Consider the following 16538-nt stretch of genomic DNA (forward strand, 5'->3'; position numbering starts at 1 on the left):
ACCAGCCACACGTGTCTCCAGTGGTGCTTCACAGAGCCCCTGAGGAGGCTGCCTGTGGTGCAGGGCACTGATCCCCGCCAGCAGTGTCAGCATAACCATCAAGGCAGTGCATCTTGCTTCCCTTTGTAACAGCTAGTCATTAGCAACACCTGGGTGTTGCAGGGAGGGCCCACTGCTTTGCCGCCCCATTCTCTGCCCATGCTTTGGAGGCTGTCGTGGCTGCAAAAATATCCACTGAGGGCTGCATGCAGCCACAGTGGTCACATTTGAGAAATACTGTGTTAAACCTACAGGGTCTACCTCATCTGTCTTGTAAACACAGTGACTTCTATACCAGGGATGAATTGCGTCTGATTATTTAAAATGATCCCTCATGCAATCTTCCGTTCACTTTCAGTAATAATACTTAGCTTTTATATAGCCCTTTCATGTGTAGATCTCAAAACAAAGTACACTGCTACCTCGATATAACGCCACCCGATATAACATGAATTTGGATATAACGTGGTAAAGCAATGCTCTGGGAGGGCGGGGCTGTGCACTCTGGTGGATCAAAGCAAGTTCGATATAACACGGTTTCACCTATAAAGTGTAAGTTTTTTGGCTCCCAAGGATAGCATTATATCGAAGTAGAGGTGTCGCAAGAACAGTGATTATTTACTTTTGTATAATACTCTGAGGCTGGTCTCCCAGAATAATTATTTATCAGGACAGTGAAAATGTCTGTCAGTAAGGATACTCTACGTGACCAACATGAGTTACTATTAGCTTGCACAAAGATGGTCTATTTAAGTGGAGCCCACGTTTTATTTATGATTCTTAAATCTTTGCCCAGCCTAGTCCTGCCTCCATTTCTGAAGGGATATTTTGTACCTTCTTGGTGCCTTTTGGTTTCCTGAGCTGTCCTTGCTACAGTAACTGTCCCTTTAAATACAAGAAATGCATATAGCACAATGGCAGTTGCCTGCTGCACTATGCATTGAAGGATTTATTTCTCACAGGATTTTGCAACAGTTTATCTAAAGCAAAATTGAAAAATAATCCTTTCTTCCATCTTTTGGGCTACATATTGCACTCATGTGAGCAGCCAATCCAATTTTAGCACCTAATATTGAAGGCTGTTTAGGCAAAAATCTCCCATTGACTTCATTACAGAGGATTTGAAGGGCTGGACCTTTTAAATTGTAATCTGTTGTACTATAAATGTGTCACCATCATAATAATTATACTGAACTGTTCTAAGTAATGCAATGCTTGTGAAAGTGTCTTAAGAGTTATCTACAGTTTTTCATCCTGAGCTTGGAATGGAGAATAAATGTGGTATCTTGACTATCACTGTGTGGTTGGTAAATGCTGATTTATTTATTTATTCATTTATTTATTTATTTTTATATAACTGGGGCTTCTGTGCTACATTTTCACCTATGGGCCTCCAGAACATTGCTCAACAGGCTCTGAGTCCAGATAATTTGAAAACATGCTACAGAAGGGTTTGGGTTCTCAGATTTATTCACCATTCATTAACCATTTTAGACTGTCCAGCGTAGTCTGCTATACACCATGGGATTTTGGTTTTAAACATTTTTCCATTTCATAAATATCCTTCCTTCTGATAAGACACCTGCACATCCTGAGTTTTTTTTTTTAAGTTAGTGATAGTTACTGAATTGATAGCCCTTGAGAGGGAAGTCCTCTTTTCATCCATGGATCAGACAGTGATGTATTGCAGGCATGACAAGGTAGAAATGCTCCCTTCGCACCAACATGGCTCAGCCTTGATCTGGAAAGGGCCACCTGTAGAGGTGACAATAATTTAGTCTCCGGGTCCATTTGATCATTTACCTCTGCAGAGTCTGCCACGGGTATCAGTTCATGCCAACTGAAATTGTGGTTCTAGTACATCCCCACTTAGACCTTGTCTACACTTGTGTCAGCATATAGGGTACGTGTAGCTACATGCCATAGTGAAACGCTTTGTCCACACTGCGGTATATAGCTATATGCAAAAATGAAAGGGTCTGGCAGGGGAGAAACTGTGGGGAAAGGCTCTGGTAGCTCCTTACTGCCAGAGCTTTTCCTCACTGCCAGACTTTCACTGCAGTGGGGATAGGCTTTAGCAGTGGGAAGGTACTGGAGCCTTTCTCCACAGCCGCTCCCCTGCCGGAGCCTATCCCTATGGTAGGGAAAAGCTCTGGCAGTGGGGAGGCAGCGGGACACGACACTGCTAAAAATAGCTATATAGATTTGGGAGGCACTGCTTGGATATATAGAGAGTTGTGTACGGTAGGTATATAGCCTAGTGTTCTAACATGTCTTTACTCTACTTGCCCTAGCAGTGCTTCACCATCTAAATTGCTATTTGTATCTGTTGCTAGGAGGGCATGGAGTGTATGTTACTCTCTATGATGCCATAAGTGTAGACATAGCTTAAGACCTGGATTGGCTTCACTGACATATTTCATGTTGGCAAGGACAAAACCATGAGAGAATAACAACTTTTGGTCACTCCTGACCTGTGCCAGTACTACCTGGTGTATTTGCCATAGGGAATCCCTGGGAGAATGTTCTGGTGTACACCTGGGCAGCCCCTGCTAACAATCTGTTTTCCCATATAGTCTTATCAGGGTTGTAGAAACAAAGAGGGAAATGCTGAATTCCCCGTGTTTATCATCATCATTCTCAAGATGTGGAACCTACTGCTGTATATAGGTTTAATTAAAAAAAAAAAAAAGAAAATTTTTTACATACAATTAGATGATGTAAACTGGAATTCAAACTGATCAAAGAACTTATAAATTCTTGTTTTACAAATCATATAGCTACTCCAGTCTGAATTAATTATTTAATTAGAGAGATTATATGTCACTGAAGAAATAGGGGGCTCTGAGAATTCCATAGTAATTCCTGCACTGGATGGGATTCAGTTGGGTACAGAATTACTGTACAAGTAGAATTGTAGCAGGTGTAAGGAGACATAAATTCCTTCCCAGCCCCAGAGATGGTGACCAGTTAGGGGTACCAGGTATAGGTTTTCAGCAATTAAGATAAAAGCAATTTTATTAGGGTTTTATCAGGTTCCTCTGATAGAAGAAACAAGTCAGTTGTACTTGTACTACCACATTGGGTTCCAGAAAGATTGACAGCTGGTGTAAGGGCAGGGACAAGGATCAATGTGCTATGGAATAGTTGGCTAAACCCCAGAGAATGTTGTGAGATGTAGATACTGTATACAGTGCATGTCCAGTGCCAGTGGGTTTTAACTTACAACTGTGCTGCAAGTCTTCTAATGGTATTTGTCTTTCAGACATGGGAATTCCCTTTGGGTTATAGTACAGATTAGGTTTTTATAAAATAGTTATTGAAAATACCAGAAATCTTCACTTTTGGTAGTTTGGTAGATGTTGTTATGTGGAAAGTTGCGTTAAGTCCTGTAGATCTTCTGTGATTGCTGGGAGCTGATCCCATGGACACAGGTCTTGAGGAAAGACCAATTCTTCATATGAAGCAAGAAAATAACATTTTACATTTTTGATTTAAGACGCTACCTTCACTCCTAACCATAATTGTCTTTAACCCCCACTCCCAGTCAAAAATGAGATCCCTATGCCTCCTTCCCTACCACCCCCAAAACCGGAAACCATCTTCGTGAAGGTAGATGTCTACAATATGCAGTTCGGGTACATAAAAACATAGAAGATATTTGGTTTAGCTTCCTGTCTGATATATCTGGTTTGTACCAATGAGCAGCCTGGATATTTAAAAGTGAAATATCAATAGGTAATGTTGTCTGGGGATTTAGAAAATGTTACACATCTCAACATTTCAGTAAAGCAATATGTGGGCCTTGTCAAATAAAATGGAGTTATGAATAAAATCCAACTAAATATCATACAAGCAGAAATCTAGCATGCCCTGGTGTGATGCCTACTCCACGCAGATGATGAAAGGGCTAATGTGGCCTGATGAGGGAGGGCCAGGTGTAATTAATGATGTGACCCAGTTGGGGACTGACTGATGTTGTTAACAGAAGTTTAGTGCAGAAGGAAGCTGCAGGGAGAAACTCTGCAGTCACTCTCCCGATAGTAGGGAATGAAGAGACCTGGGGGAACAGGAGGGCTCTGGCAGGGTAAGGAGAAAGCCCAGAGAAATGCTTGGTAGGGAGAACTCCAGAGAGGTGGCAGAAAGTGAGTGGAGTGAACCTTGCCTGCATGTTCTAGTGTCCCTGGAGTGGAACCCAGTGTAGAGGGCAGGGCAGGCCTGGGTTCCCCTACCAGCCAGAAGGTGATGTAAAGCCTCTTACGTAAGCCGATAAGGACTTCTGAGAGCCCTGAGAAACTGATATATAGACCACTGGGCCCAGAATTGAGGGTGGGAGACCAGATGGAGGAATCAGATACTTGTTTTTGCTACACCTTCTGTTAATTTGAAATATGTCTTGTTGGAGGGCTGAGTCATGAAATGAGGCAGACCACTGCAGGGCCAGAGCAGCTGTTGGCAGGGGGCACTAGATGAAGAGAGTATGCTACACTATGCCAAGCTGTGAGGAGATGCTCCAGCAGTAAGTGCACTCTTATACCCCAGGAATCAGTCACAAGAACTGAAATAAATGTAGCAATGCCCCTAAGTGGCATGCCTTACCAACAGACTTAGCTGTGTTTCATATTGTAGCTGCTGTCTTTTTTGATTTTTCTTTTCTTTGGTCATCAGAGCCTCTTGAATGCTAATTTATTAAAATCTTCCAGTGGTTGACAGTCTTGATTAAATCAGGTGGATTACAGGGATACTTTTAAAGTAAGCAATATTCAGGGAAGTGCTAATGTTTCATCATCTGAAATGAAATGTGAGGGATTAGAAACCCTGTTTTGGGATCAATAAAATATAGTCTAGCAGAAAATCAATGCATATTATAGATATGCCTTTTAAAAAAGCATTATGCACGTCACAGCTGTGAATATGTAAGATCAATGGACAATAATCAATATGTTGGGTTAAAGTACAGTTTCATAAATGCTTTTACCTGGAAGCATCTTAATGCCAAACAACTGTGGCCTCTTTTTTCCTCTTCCTGTTGAGATTTTTTTTCTAATCTTCCTACCATTGATTCAGGCCTCTCCTATTCCAGCTGCTAGTTTCCATTGCATCTATTTTTAATTTCTTCTCTAGACCATTGTTCGTGACATTATTCTCATTGTCTATCTTCCCTTTCCTTTCCCATTCTATCACTTCTGATTCTCCTGTTTTCCTTTTATCTTTCTCGTTCCTCCCCTGTCTTCCAGCTGCTCCCATTCTTTCCTTTTCTTGTTTTCTTCCTTCCCTTTGTCTTCCTCCCCCGTTCTTAGCTGTTTGTAAACCACTTTGGGGTCCTCAGAGGAAAGATGCTTTAGAAGTGCAAACACAGGATTAAGCTGTAGATAATTAGTTATCAGAAAAGGTAACTAAATATGTGAAACCTACTGCCTGTTCGGGCAGGTCTAGTGAGATAATGCAGTTTAATAATGCTCTTGTACAATGTGAGGTAGCACAGTTCAGTGATATTCTGCCAGCATTTTAACAAAGGGCTCTCACAAAAATTCTCTCTTGTCCTACGGTACGATCCAGAACCTCAGCACCACCCAGTTCCCTTCATGCCCATTACTTCCTTGATACAATTAATTCTCCTGAGGGAGACTATGGTCTGGGCCTCCTTATCTACTTAGTGACTGCTCCCCCCCCACCCTCAGGCTGCCTCTCCTGTTCCTCCAGTTGTAGTAAGGTCTCTGGAAAAGAAGGTTCCCTCCTGCTTCAGGGGTGCCTATGCCTCCATGACTGAAAGGATGGAGGGGTGTGTGTGTGTGTGAGATGATGCTTTTCATCAAATGTTTCTGTGACTGGTGATACACTGGTTCCTCTAGCCATACTTGAGACTATAGCCATGGTTCTCAAACTTCATTGCACCGCGAACCACTTCTGACAACAAAAATTACTATATGACTTGGGGATGGTGGTGGGGGAGAACTGTAGCCAGAGCCCACCTGAGCCCCATCACCCTGGGTGGTGCGGCCAAAACCAAAGCCTGAGTCCCACCATCCTGGGCAGAGGGCCAAGCTCAAAGGGGCGGGGGAGGGGCAAAGCCGAAGCCCAAGGGTTTCAGCCTCGGGTGAAGAATCTGTAAGCTGAATCCTGCCACCCAGGGCTGAAGCTGAAGCCTGAGTCCTGCCACCCAGGGCTGAAGCCCCGGGCCCCAGCAAGTCTAACGCTAGCCCTGGTGACTCCATTAAAATGGGGTCCCGACCCACTTTGGGGTCCCAACCCACAGTTTGAGAACCACTGGGCTATAGGAACAAAGATGACAGACTTTCAAATCCCCCCTTGCTTTTCCAGCACCCTGGCACCAGTGCAGTGAAGGAGAGAGCATCCTGCAGAAGTGGAAGGGGAGTTGTTAGCTTTCTCTGACCCATGTTGCTCTGTCTCCTTCCATCAGTGCTGTCTGCAGCTCTGTACTCTACTAATGTGCTTCTGCTCCATCGGCGAGAAGTAAGACAGTTGATCAGTTCTCATCTTCTTGGTGCTGGAGCAGAGCAGTGAGAACAACAAAGGCATTTAAACAAGAATCTCCCCGAAGCTCTGTCCACAGTGTCCCAGACACCATTGACTGTTAGTTTATTATGAATATTCTGGAGGTTTTTGCCTAGGGTGTTTAATTCCTACATACCCTGAGAGTGAGAGTTTTCAGGAATATTTATTATTATTATTATTAGTAGTACTAGTAACAATATTTTCATGGATTTAGAGTAAAATAAAATGTTTTACAAACATCAGCTGTACATGTTTGCTCACAACTGTTAAGTTGTTAATACAATACAGAGCTCCCAAATTATTACCTCTGCGGGACTTCTCAGCATATATCCTCTCTGGATTTGCTTCTTGGATTGCATGTTCCGTGCGGCAGAGACTACTTGTTTTTGTGTGTTTTAAGGCACCGGCACTTTATTATTAGTACTGATACTCTACATTTTGTTATTTGAAAATGAAATGATTCACTTTAACATCATGAGTCTTCAGCTATGGAAGGTGTAAAAAAATATTGCCTTCAACCATCTGATTAGCTGCCAATGATTTTAACCCTTCCAGCCCTTGTTGTCAACTGTGCATATATCTATAACAAGGCCGATACACCAACAGGGAAACATTCAAAACATCCCCCTTGAGGAGTCGGGATGGGTGTGTTTAATTTTTCGTCCAGTAGAAACTGCAAGCTTAAGGATTCTTTGTGAGCCGTATAACTTGTCTCTGAGGCTGAGGATTCTGCTTCCACAGCATTTGTAGCCCTGGCATTTCACAGAACAAGGGAGCAAATTTGGAATGCAGTGTTGGATCTGCAGGATGGTGGGTGCAATGTGCTTTTACTAGATTACCAAGACAGCATGTTCCCAGGTCCTTTTAAGGGCATTTACAAGCCAGTAAATTATATTTGAAGTTGGAAAACAATAATGATCATAGGTTAAGTTGCATTGTGGTGCCTTTGTGATCCAGAAACAACATATTTGGAAATGGCCATATGTGCTCACTCCCCTCACCAATTCTGGTGCCAGAATTGCTAAAATCCCATTTTGACACTTCAGTGTTGCAATTTTTCCTCTTGCAGGCTCAGGAAAAGGCATTAATAGATGCTGAATTAAGACTTCATCAGAAGTCCCTGTTTGATTAATTTAGAAGGCTTACAGCTATCTTTATTGAATGTAGTGACAATTACAGCTGTTGGCAGAGCAGAACTAATTTAATCTGTTTTGGCTGCTGAAATTTGTGAAGGAGCCAAGAATGATTTCTGGGAAAAATTGTTAACCCTGAACAAACAATCCTGTAAGTTTCGGAGTCTGCTATCATCCCCTTATTGTTAAATATCAAATATCCTGATGCTAAATAATATGCAGGTTTTTTAAAAAGAACATATCCAGTAGTGGGAGTGCAACGTGTTGCATTTTGGGAACCCTGGGTTTGAATGAAGATTATGCATGTTAGGGAGCAGACCTTTATCATTTTAGAGAAGATGAGCACTGCATGTGTGGGAAGCTACATCTAGGGGGGATTCTTTCTTTGAATTTGGTAAGGATCTGACTTTTTCCTTTTTGGCAGGGGGTGGAAAAGGTTATCTCGGGATAGACAGACCCAAGCATTCACTGATAGTTGTATAAGGTATGTGTAGATGGTACATACCTTTTATTTTTCCTTACAAAGTCAGATTATAACTTTCCTAACCTTGTCATGGAACAGTTTCACTTACAAAACTGGGACTTTCTTTGTGGGCAGGTCATCACAGAAGTATAAGAGGTGACAGCTTTGTGGCACAGAAAGAAATGTGAGGCTTGCAGGCCGTAGTCTAAGATTTAGATTTAGCAGGGTTAAAAAAAGGATTAGACATTTATATGCATAGCAACAATCTTCAGAGTTGGACTTGTTGTAACAAATATTAAAACAAACAAGCAAGAGAGGAGAGAGAGAGAGAGAAACCTTCAAGCCTCTGGGAATAAACCAGATTCTTAGGAGGAGACTTTCCCTTGAATCAGGTTATTCTGTTGCAGGGTTTCTTTCTCTGAAGTAGCTCAGACTGGCCAGACATGATGACAGGATACAGAACTATATGTGACACTGGCCTGATCCAATATGGCCATTTCTGTGTTCCTGTTCTTCCCTAAGACATACAGTTGCACACCTGCTCCTTTGCTTGTGCCTTCTTGGTGCCGTAGAGTGGGAGTAAAAATGTCTTTTTATCTAAGCTCTTTGGGAGCATGGTGGAAATGGACTTTTCCTACTTAGGGAGGATCAAGAAGCTTGCCAAGTTCTGCAGCAAGAGTTGAGAACTTGGAAAGCAGAAAGACGTGATCAGTTCCTCTCTTGTGCTCCTCTCTCCTATTTTGGCTTAATTCTACTTTTCCAAGAATTATAAAAAGGTGCAGTTAGGAGAATCACTTTCTCCCCCAACTCCCACTTCGCTGGTCTTGCTTATCTGAGTAGTGGTTCTCATCATATGTATGTGACATCACTTCTTTAAAAACAAATTACCAGACTTTCTAAGACAGATTGACAACGGCCAGTTTTTTTTATCCAATCACTTTGTCATATGTACGATTTGTTGGAATCTCTTTTCATAGATTCATAAATTCTAGGGTCAGAAGGGACCAATGTGATCATCTAGTCCGACCCCCTGCACATTTGGTCTACAATTTTTCTCATATAAAATGCTGATTCTTACATCAGAACTCACAGTTGTGTGGGTACACTTGTAAGACTTTTTAAACCGCAGTTAGAAAGCCTGTAGGCCAGGGTAAGTGTAGGTACCTAGAAAGTTGTTAAGAGATGATATCCTGAGGTCTCCCTTAGTTGATGAGTTCCCGTATTTTCAAAAAAAAACAAAACGTGGATCTAGAGGGCACAGAGTTAAATAATGTAATTTCTTTATTTGTACTGCAGTAATCTCTCCTTATGGGTTCTGACATCCTCCCTTTTGGATACTAGTCTCTATGAATCATCTGCCTGAGTTCTAGTGTTGTGATACATTTGGAATCTGTTAACTTCTTCATATGACAGTTCAAAACCGACAAAATACTTTTTAAAGTGCAGTAAGTGATGGGGAAATATATTGTAATATGAGAAAACAAATAAAAATAATCTCATTGATCTGCATGGGATTAGGGAGATAATATATCTTAAGTTAGATTTTTTTTTTTTTTTAATGAGACTGCTCTAAATTCTGATGCTGGAGGCGAACAAATTTATAGTCAATTTCCTATCCTCTTTTCAGTAGGGTGTGACACAGTAATCTAGCTGTACAAGGGTTGCTTCTTGCTTATATTTACTCCCAGACTTCAGCGAGAGCTGTGTATCAATATTTGAGGACAGAATCTATTCCAAATGCTGAGTGAATATTCAGTGAACCAGAAGCAAATGTAAGGAAGTATAAGCAAGAAGCAAAGCTTGCACAGCTAAATGACGGTCTCATCATAATAAAAAGAGAGTAGGAAAAAACTTGTATTCCATTTTCCAACAATGAAATTTAGAAGATGAACTCTTAAAAGATCCGTTAGGTACCTAATTCCTCACATCAGTCATTTCTGTGGCCGTTTAGTCTCCTCTTTCCATTGACTTCAATAGGCGTTGAACATGAATATCTAAGGCAGAGTTTGGCCCCTAAAATTGGTTATGCTGGTGTCTCGTCCCTCTTTAAAATTTCTCTTCTAATATAAAATATTTCAGATACAGAATATTGTCTATAGACAATAGACGTGGCTCTTACTAAAGTACTTTGATCTTCAGCATTAAAGTACTTTTCCTGAGAAATATCATTTAAACTTATATAAATGGAGGAAATGTGAAGTTGTTCTTTCTTTTACATTTTCATTTATCATTTCATCAGAGATGTGGCACAGAGAAATCCTTTCTCCATGCTGACAGTCACAAATTCCTGCCTGTGCTTTTTGTGCCTAATTAGCTGTTTCTGTTCAGTGCTTACTGTAAAATATTTCTTGTCACTGCACATCAGCTTATGCCATATTGAATAAGCTTTAAAGAAATGCTCTGTTTGTGGCAGGTAACAAACATTGTAGGTCGAAAAAGACATAATCTTCCTGTGGAGATGGATATAATAAGCCGTACTGATCACTCTTCCAGTCTGTAGCACTTAGTTCTTTGATGCTGTGTTGCTCATCACTTAACAATTACACCAATTACATATGCTTTACTAGTGGAGAAGCAATTGTGCAAACTGATTTTTTTCTTTGAAATAGATACCTTTTAAGACCTTGTCATGATATAAACCCCTACTCTGAACCTTAGCGTCCAAAAGATGGGGTATCAGCATGAATTCCTCTAAGCTCAATTACCAGCTTAGTACTTATAGCGCTGCCACCAACCAGGAATTCCAGTGCCTGGTATACTCTGGTCCCCCTAAAATCTTGCCCGGGGACCCCCAAGACCCAGTCCCTCTGGATCTTATCACAAGGAAAGTAAACCCTTTCCCTCACCGTTGCCTCTCCCAGGCTTCCTCTCCCTGGGTTACTCTGGAAGATCACTGTGATTCAAACTCCTTGAATCTTAAAACAGAGAGGAAAATCCACCTTCCTTCTCCTTCTCTCTCCCCCTCCCAGACTCTCCCTGAGAGAGAAAGTAATCCTAACACAGAGAGAAATTAGCCTCTCTCTCCCCCGTCCCTCCTGTTTCCCCACTAATTCCCTGGTGAATCCAGACCCAGTCCCCTGGGGTCTCACCAGAATAAAAAAACCAATCAGGTTCTTAAACAAGAAAAGCTTTTAATTAAAGAGAGAAAAAACAGTAAAAATTATCTTTTTAAATTTAAGATGGAATGTGTTACAGGGTCTTTCAGCTATAGACACTGGGAATCCCCTCCCAGCCTAAGTACAAATTAAAATCCTTTCAGCAAAATACAAATTTGAACTCCTTCCAGCCCAATACACATTTGAACTCCTCCCAGCCAAATACACATTTGCAAATAAAGAAAACAAACATAAGCCTAACTCGCCTTATTACCTAGTACTTACTATTTTGAATCTGTAAGAACCTGTATCAGGGAGATTGGAGAGAAACCTGGTTGCACGTCTGGTCACTCTCAGAACCCAGAGAGAACAACAACCAAACACTAACAGCACACACAGAAACTTCCCTCCCTCAAGATTTGAAAGTATCCTGTCCCCTGATTGGTCCTCTGGTCAGGTGACAGCCAGGCTCACTGAACTTAACCCTTTACAGGCAAAAGAGACATGAAGTACTTCTGATCTATTAACCCTTGACTATCTGTTTATGACAGACCTCTTAATATCAAGTTCCTCACAGAGTAGACAGGGGCCTGTAACGCCTTGGTGACACTTTTCAGAAGAAGAGGGGTTTACCACAGTGTCCAGTCTCCTTGACAGTGCTGTACATGTGTTGTGTTTGTCTGCATGTCAGTACTGGTGTATGTACATAATTTGGGCATAGGTGTTGCAACTAGGGTTCTGGGGTTGCTGCCACACCCTCTGACTTGAAGTGATTTCCATTATATACAGGGTTTACAGTTTGGTTCAAAGGCTTTCAGCATCCCCCAATATAAAGATTTTTCCAGTACCCCTGAATTTGGGAACCCCAGAGAGGAAAAAGTGCTATAGAGATGTCAGATATGATTATATTAAAAGCTACAGCTTATAAGACTGAAAACAACTGAAAAGTCCACACAATTAACTTATATGTAAAAACAAATATAATTTTATCCCATTATAATTTTTGAAACTTGCCTTTTGGTCATGAATTTATTCAATATGTGTGGTAATAGAACTTGTATGGAACACTTGCATTGACACAGCTTCTATTAATATTTGACTGAGATCGGCTTTGATATCCTACTGAGCTCAAGTAATTTAGACTTGATAAGTGTCACTGGAACTGTAAGAATTGTGTGAGACCTCTCCATTGCTCAGTCTTTAGGAGTCAGTACAACGTAAATGCAGTTGAATGAGATGCTTCTATTAGCAAGTTTTTGCAGACCATTTGTATCTGCAATGCTGTCAATGGAGCAGTAAGTAATGTACTGGAGTAGGATTTCATTGTGAGTAATTTGTTGATTAAAAATGTTTTGTTGAGTAACCTTTCCCTCTGCTTCAAGATACCGGTCCACACAAAGGCCTGAAGTATCTGTAATACTTAGGGATCAATTATGCCGTATAGGCATAGCCCATTGCAAAGGCTGGTGTGAAGCCACACTGCTGCAGAGGGAACAATGGGAGGCATTCTGCAGGTTACTATCCTCCATATAGCTGGTACATAGGGTGGGGTGGGGACAATGGCAATGCCATGGTCCTGGGTTCTCCTAACTCTTTTAGGGCATTGAGTATCCCCCTAGGATGAGAGCGCACCGGTTGTGTGTCTCATGATGCTCTTTTGTCTTCCCCCCACTGAGCAACTGTCTAGTAAGCAAGTGGAATTTTCCTTTAACTTCTTAAAATTAGGCCATTTTACTTGGCATATGAGGCAGGGCTTAAATTCAGCTGGAGCTGTCCAGAGTGGAGCTCTGGTAAACATTTCAACTCCCTTGGAGTTTTTATAGCATGTGTGGGGGGCTCCAGGCGATACTCTATAAGAATTTAAGCCCTGGTATGAGGCAATGCAGTGTTGGAGAAAAACATGTATATTTTTTTACTCATAGTAAAAATAACACACTAGAGCAGGGGCGGCCAATCTGAGCCTGAGAAGGAGCCAGAATCTACCAATATGTGCTGCCAAAGATCCACAGTAATAAGTCAGCAGCCCCACAGTAGCTCACTCCCAGTGCCTCCCACCCACTGGTGGCCCTGCTGATCAGTGCCTCCCCCTCCCTTCCCACGCCTCCTGCCCATCAGCTGTTTTGCAGTGTGCAGGAGGCTCTGGGGGGTTGGAGGGAGGAGCAAGGGTGCTGGAAGGGGTGGGCGCCTGGGGCAGGGCCAGGGCCAGAGGTTAAGCAATGAGCACCCCCGGCACATTGGAAAGTTTGCGCCTGGAGTCCAAGCCCCGAAGTCAGCGTCTATGCAAAAAGCCACATATTAACTTCTGAAGAGCTGCATGCTGCTCAAGAGCCACAGATTGGCCACCCCTGCACTAGATCATTCCAGTCTAATAATAAAACTTCACTCCACTACATTGACTAGGAAGCTTACTATAGTGATCTGGAACATGATGTCCAAATACTGTAGTGTGTTTGTTTGTAAAGAGTAATAACTTTTTATTAAGTGTTTTAAAATTATGTAACATTGTGAAAGAAGAGAAACCCAGGTCTGGGTTGGAGGTCTGTGTGTATTGTGCAAGAGACTTTCAGAGACACAGAGGGCTGGTAGGTGCCCAACTCAGTTAAATTCTGTGAGAGTTAGGTACCTAACTGTCCTTTGTGCCATTGACAGTTGTCCCCATAGTGCATTTCTGCAGGAATGCAAGGTATAATGTGTTTTTGGAAGAAACACAGTAACATCACAAGGCCCCTTATATCTAGAGGGCTAAACCTACTAGTCAGAGGTTGACACCCAGGATGAGGAGTCCCCAGCAAGCAAGGTCCAGTGTTATCTACAGAAGCCTCTGGATTGTAGATATGTGACAGGCTTCAAGTCCCAGTTAAGAGAAACCCAAGAAATACTAACAGTTAATCCTTGCTGGAACTACCATGATGATGGCCATCTTTGTTTAAAATGTATTTTTCATAGAGAAAAATGTCCATTGCAAATTATTTATATTTGTTTTGGAAAAGTTTATCTTAAATCTTTCTCTGAAGGAGATATCCTGAATGTCTTGTGTGGATTTTCTAGAATGTGATCTTTACTGCAAATGCAGCATTTTATATTTTTAATTTGTAAAGGATTTTCCCATATAATTTCAAATAACTTTTACTGAAACAAAAGTGAAAATAAATATGCATGTCTTTTTGGTTTTAGTAACCTTCAAATTATAGCCAGGAAGCTATTATGGTTAATTTAACTGTTCAGAGACGATAAACCTTTTAATCCATTTGAGCGATAGAATTGATAGTTATTGAACCGTTAAGTCTGAAACCAAACTTGCTAAGTATGCTTTCAGCTGACAGGGCGACTTCATCATATTGTCAGGAGGCCTGTTATTTTAAAGAAATTATGTTGTGTAACTAATGGTGTGGTCCCGGAGGCAGGCTCATGCAAAGAGATAATAGATGTGTTGTGTTGCCACACAATACCTACTGAATGTTAGATAATAGAGGTAAGAATTATGTCAAACTCAGGGTCCATTACTTACCCCTTACCAATCTACTTACATGTTCTTGTAATTTTCATGTACTTAATACATCGTTTCATCCCATTAATCATTCATTTAGAATATTCTTAGGAATTTTATTTAATTTCCACTAATATTAGTAGTCATTTATCTTAACACAATTTCCTTCAAAATAGAAAGCCAGGTGGATGTGATTGTTTAATACTATTTTATTTGCTTTTATAGCTTATTATATATAATGCACAACATGCAGATATCACAGAGTCTTCTGCAGATTTGACGTAACTGTTGGTTCTTTATCATGGAATATAATGCTGAAGTTTTCTATTTTTAGTTTTAGTAGGAACATTTTCATGGTGAGGAACCTAGTTGAATGGTAGCAGGGGTCCTGATGTATATGTGATATATATGTAATGTATTGATGGATAAAATAGATCATTTATCTATATGAATGAGCTTTTGAAAGTGAGACTATATTAGACCACACAATTGGTGTATGTAGAGGGGTTGTCTCAGTGTTTACCATGATGTCCTTGCTCTGTACCCCAAGGTGGGGCCAAGTCTTGCAGTCCTTACTCATGCAAAATTCCCAGTGAAGTAAAAAACTTTTTGTTTTCAAATATCTAATTTCCTTTTTTTGTTCCAATCCTTGTTTGTTCTAATATCTTCTCCCATTGCAAGTACATTTATTTAGATAAAAATTGACTGCTTAGTTTCATGGGGGATTCTGTTGGCCTTGTTCAATTGATTTTTAAAGATGTCTTGTTTTATTGTAACACCCGTATTTTTGCTTTTGCGCTTCTGGTTTGAATGAGCAGAAACACTCAGGGGAAAAACATAGCAAACAGTGCTAAATTTTGCATGCTTTCAAGGCAAAATTGTTAATCCCTCCATCATTTCCTCTAGCTTGGATGGGGAGAAGATCTCTAGAAACCATTTCATTTCTTGAAGGGGTCAGAAGAGAACTTAGGCCAGGGGTGGGCAAACTATGGCCTGGGGGCCACATCTGGCCCTTTAGACATTTTAATCCAGCCCTCAAGCTCCCACTGGGGAGCAGGATCCAGGGCTTGCCCTGCTCCGGCGCTCTAGCCAGGGAGCAGGGTCAGGGGATTGCCCCGTTCTGCACATGCTGTAGGTCTGTGTGGCTCCCGGAAGCAGTGGCACGTCCCCACTCCGGCTTCTACACGTAGGGGCAGCCAGGGGGCTCTGCACGCCGCCCCTGCTCCAAGCACCACCCTTACAGCTCCAATTGGCTAAGAACCGAACCCCTCAGTCCCAGCCTGGAGCACCCTCCTGCACCCCCAGCCCTCATATCCAGCCCCACCCCAGAGCCTGCACCCCCAGCCGGAGCCATCATCTCTTCCCAAACCCTGGCCCCCAATTTCTTGAGCATTCATGGCCCACCATACAATTTCCATACCCAGATGTGGCCCTTGGGCCAAAAAGTTTGCCCACCCTGACTTAGGCCAAGACTCTGTTTTGCCTCCTCCATGATTTCCTCTCTACCAGTGGGCCACATGCTTCCTGCTGTCCTTGGGGGGTTAGAGGACATATCTTAGTGACCTTTCTTAACCCTCCTCCCCCTCAATGTCAAGGTTGTGTGACGGCTGGTTCCCTCTATCCATCATATTCTTCTAGGGTGGCTATCTGGCTTATCTTCATATGGGCTGGCAAGGTAGACCCCCTCCTCCCCACACCCCTGTCTACAGAAAGAACTTGTGACAAGGGATGTGGGAGGAAGTGGGTGGCATCAGTCTTGGATGAAACGTGTTTCTGGCTTAATAAAATGTTCTCAAACCTTTTGG

General features: G+C 41.8%; 1 protein-coding gene across 3 annotated transcripts in view; it reads left to right on the plus strand.

The window, feature by feature from the left end:
• VAV3 (vav guanine nucleotide exchange factor 3) overlaps nucleotides 1-16538 on the plus strand; it is a 254278-nt gene that overhangs the window by 36359 nt on the left and 201381 nt on the right. The window contains exon 1 of one of the 3 annotated variants that reach the window (XM_050962384.1): nucleotides 4435-4558. The exons of the other annotated variants lie outside the window; for them this stretch is intronic. The gene's annotated coding sequence lies outside the window, so the exon portion shown is untranslated. Of the gene's footprint in view, nucleotides 1-4434; nucleotides 4559-16538 lie in introns of those variants that run through there. 3 annotated transcript variants of the gene reach the window in all.

Source organism: Gopherus flavomarginatus, chromosome 7 (genome assembly GCF_025201925.1).
Source record: "Gopherus flavomarginatus isolate rGopFla2 chromosome 7, rGopFla2.mat.asm, whole genome shotgun sequence".
Classification (NCBI taxonomy): domain Eukaryota; kingdom Metazoa; phylum Chordata; order Testudines; family Testudinidae; genus Gopherus; species Gopherus flavomarginatus.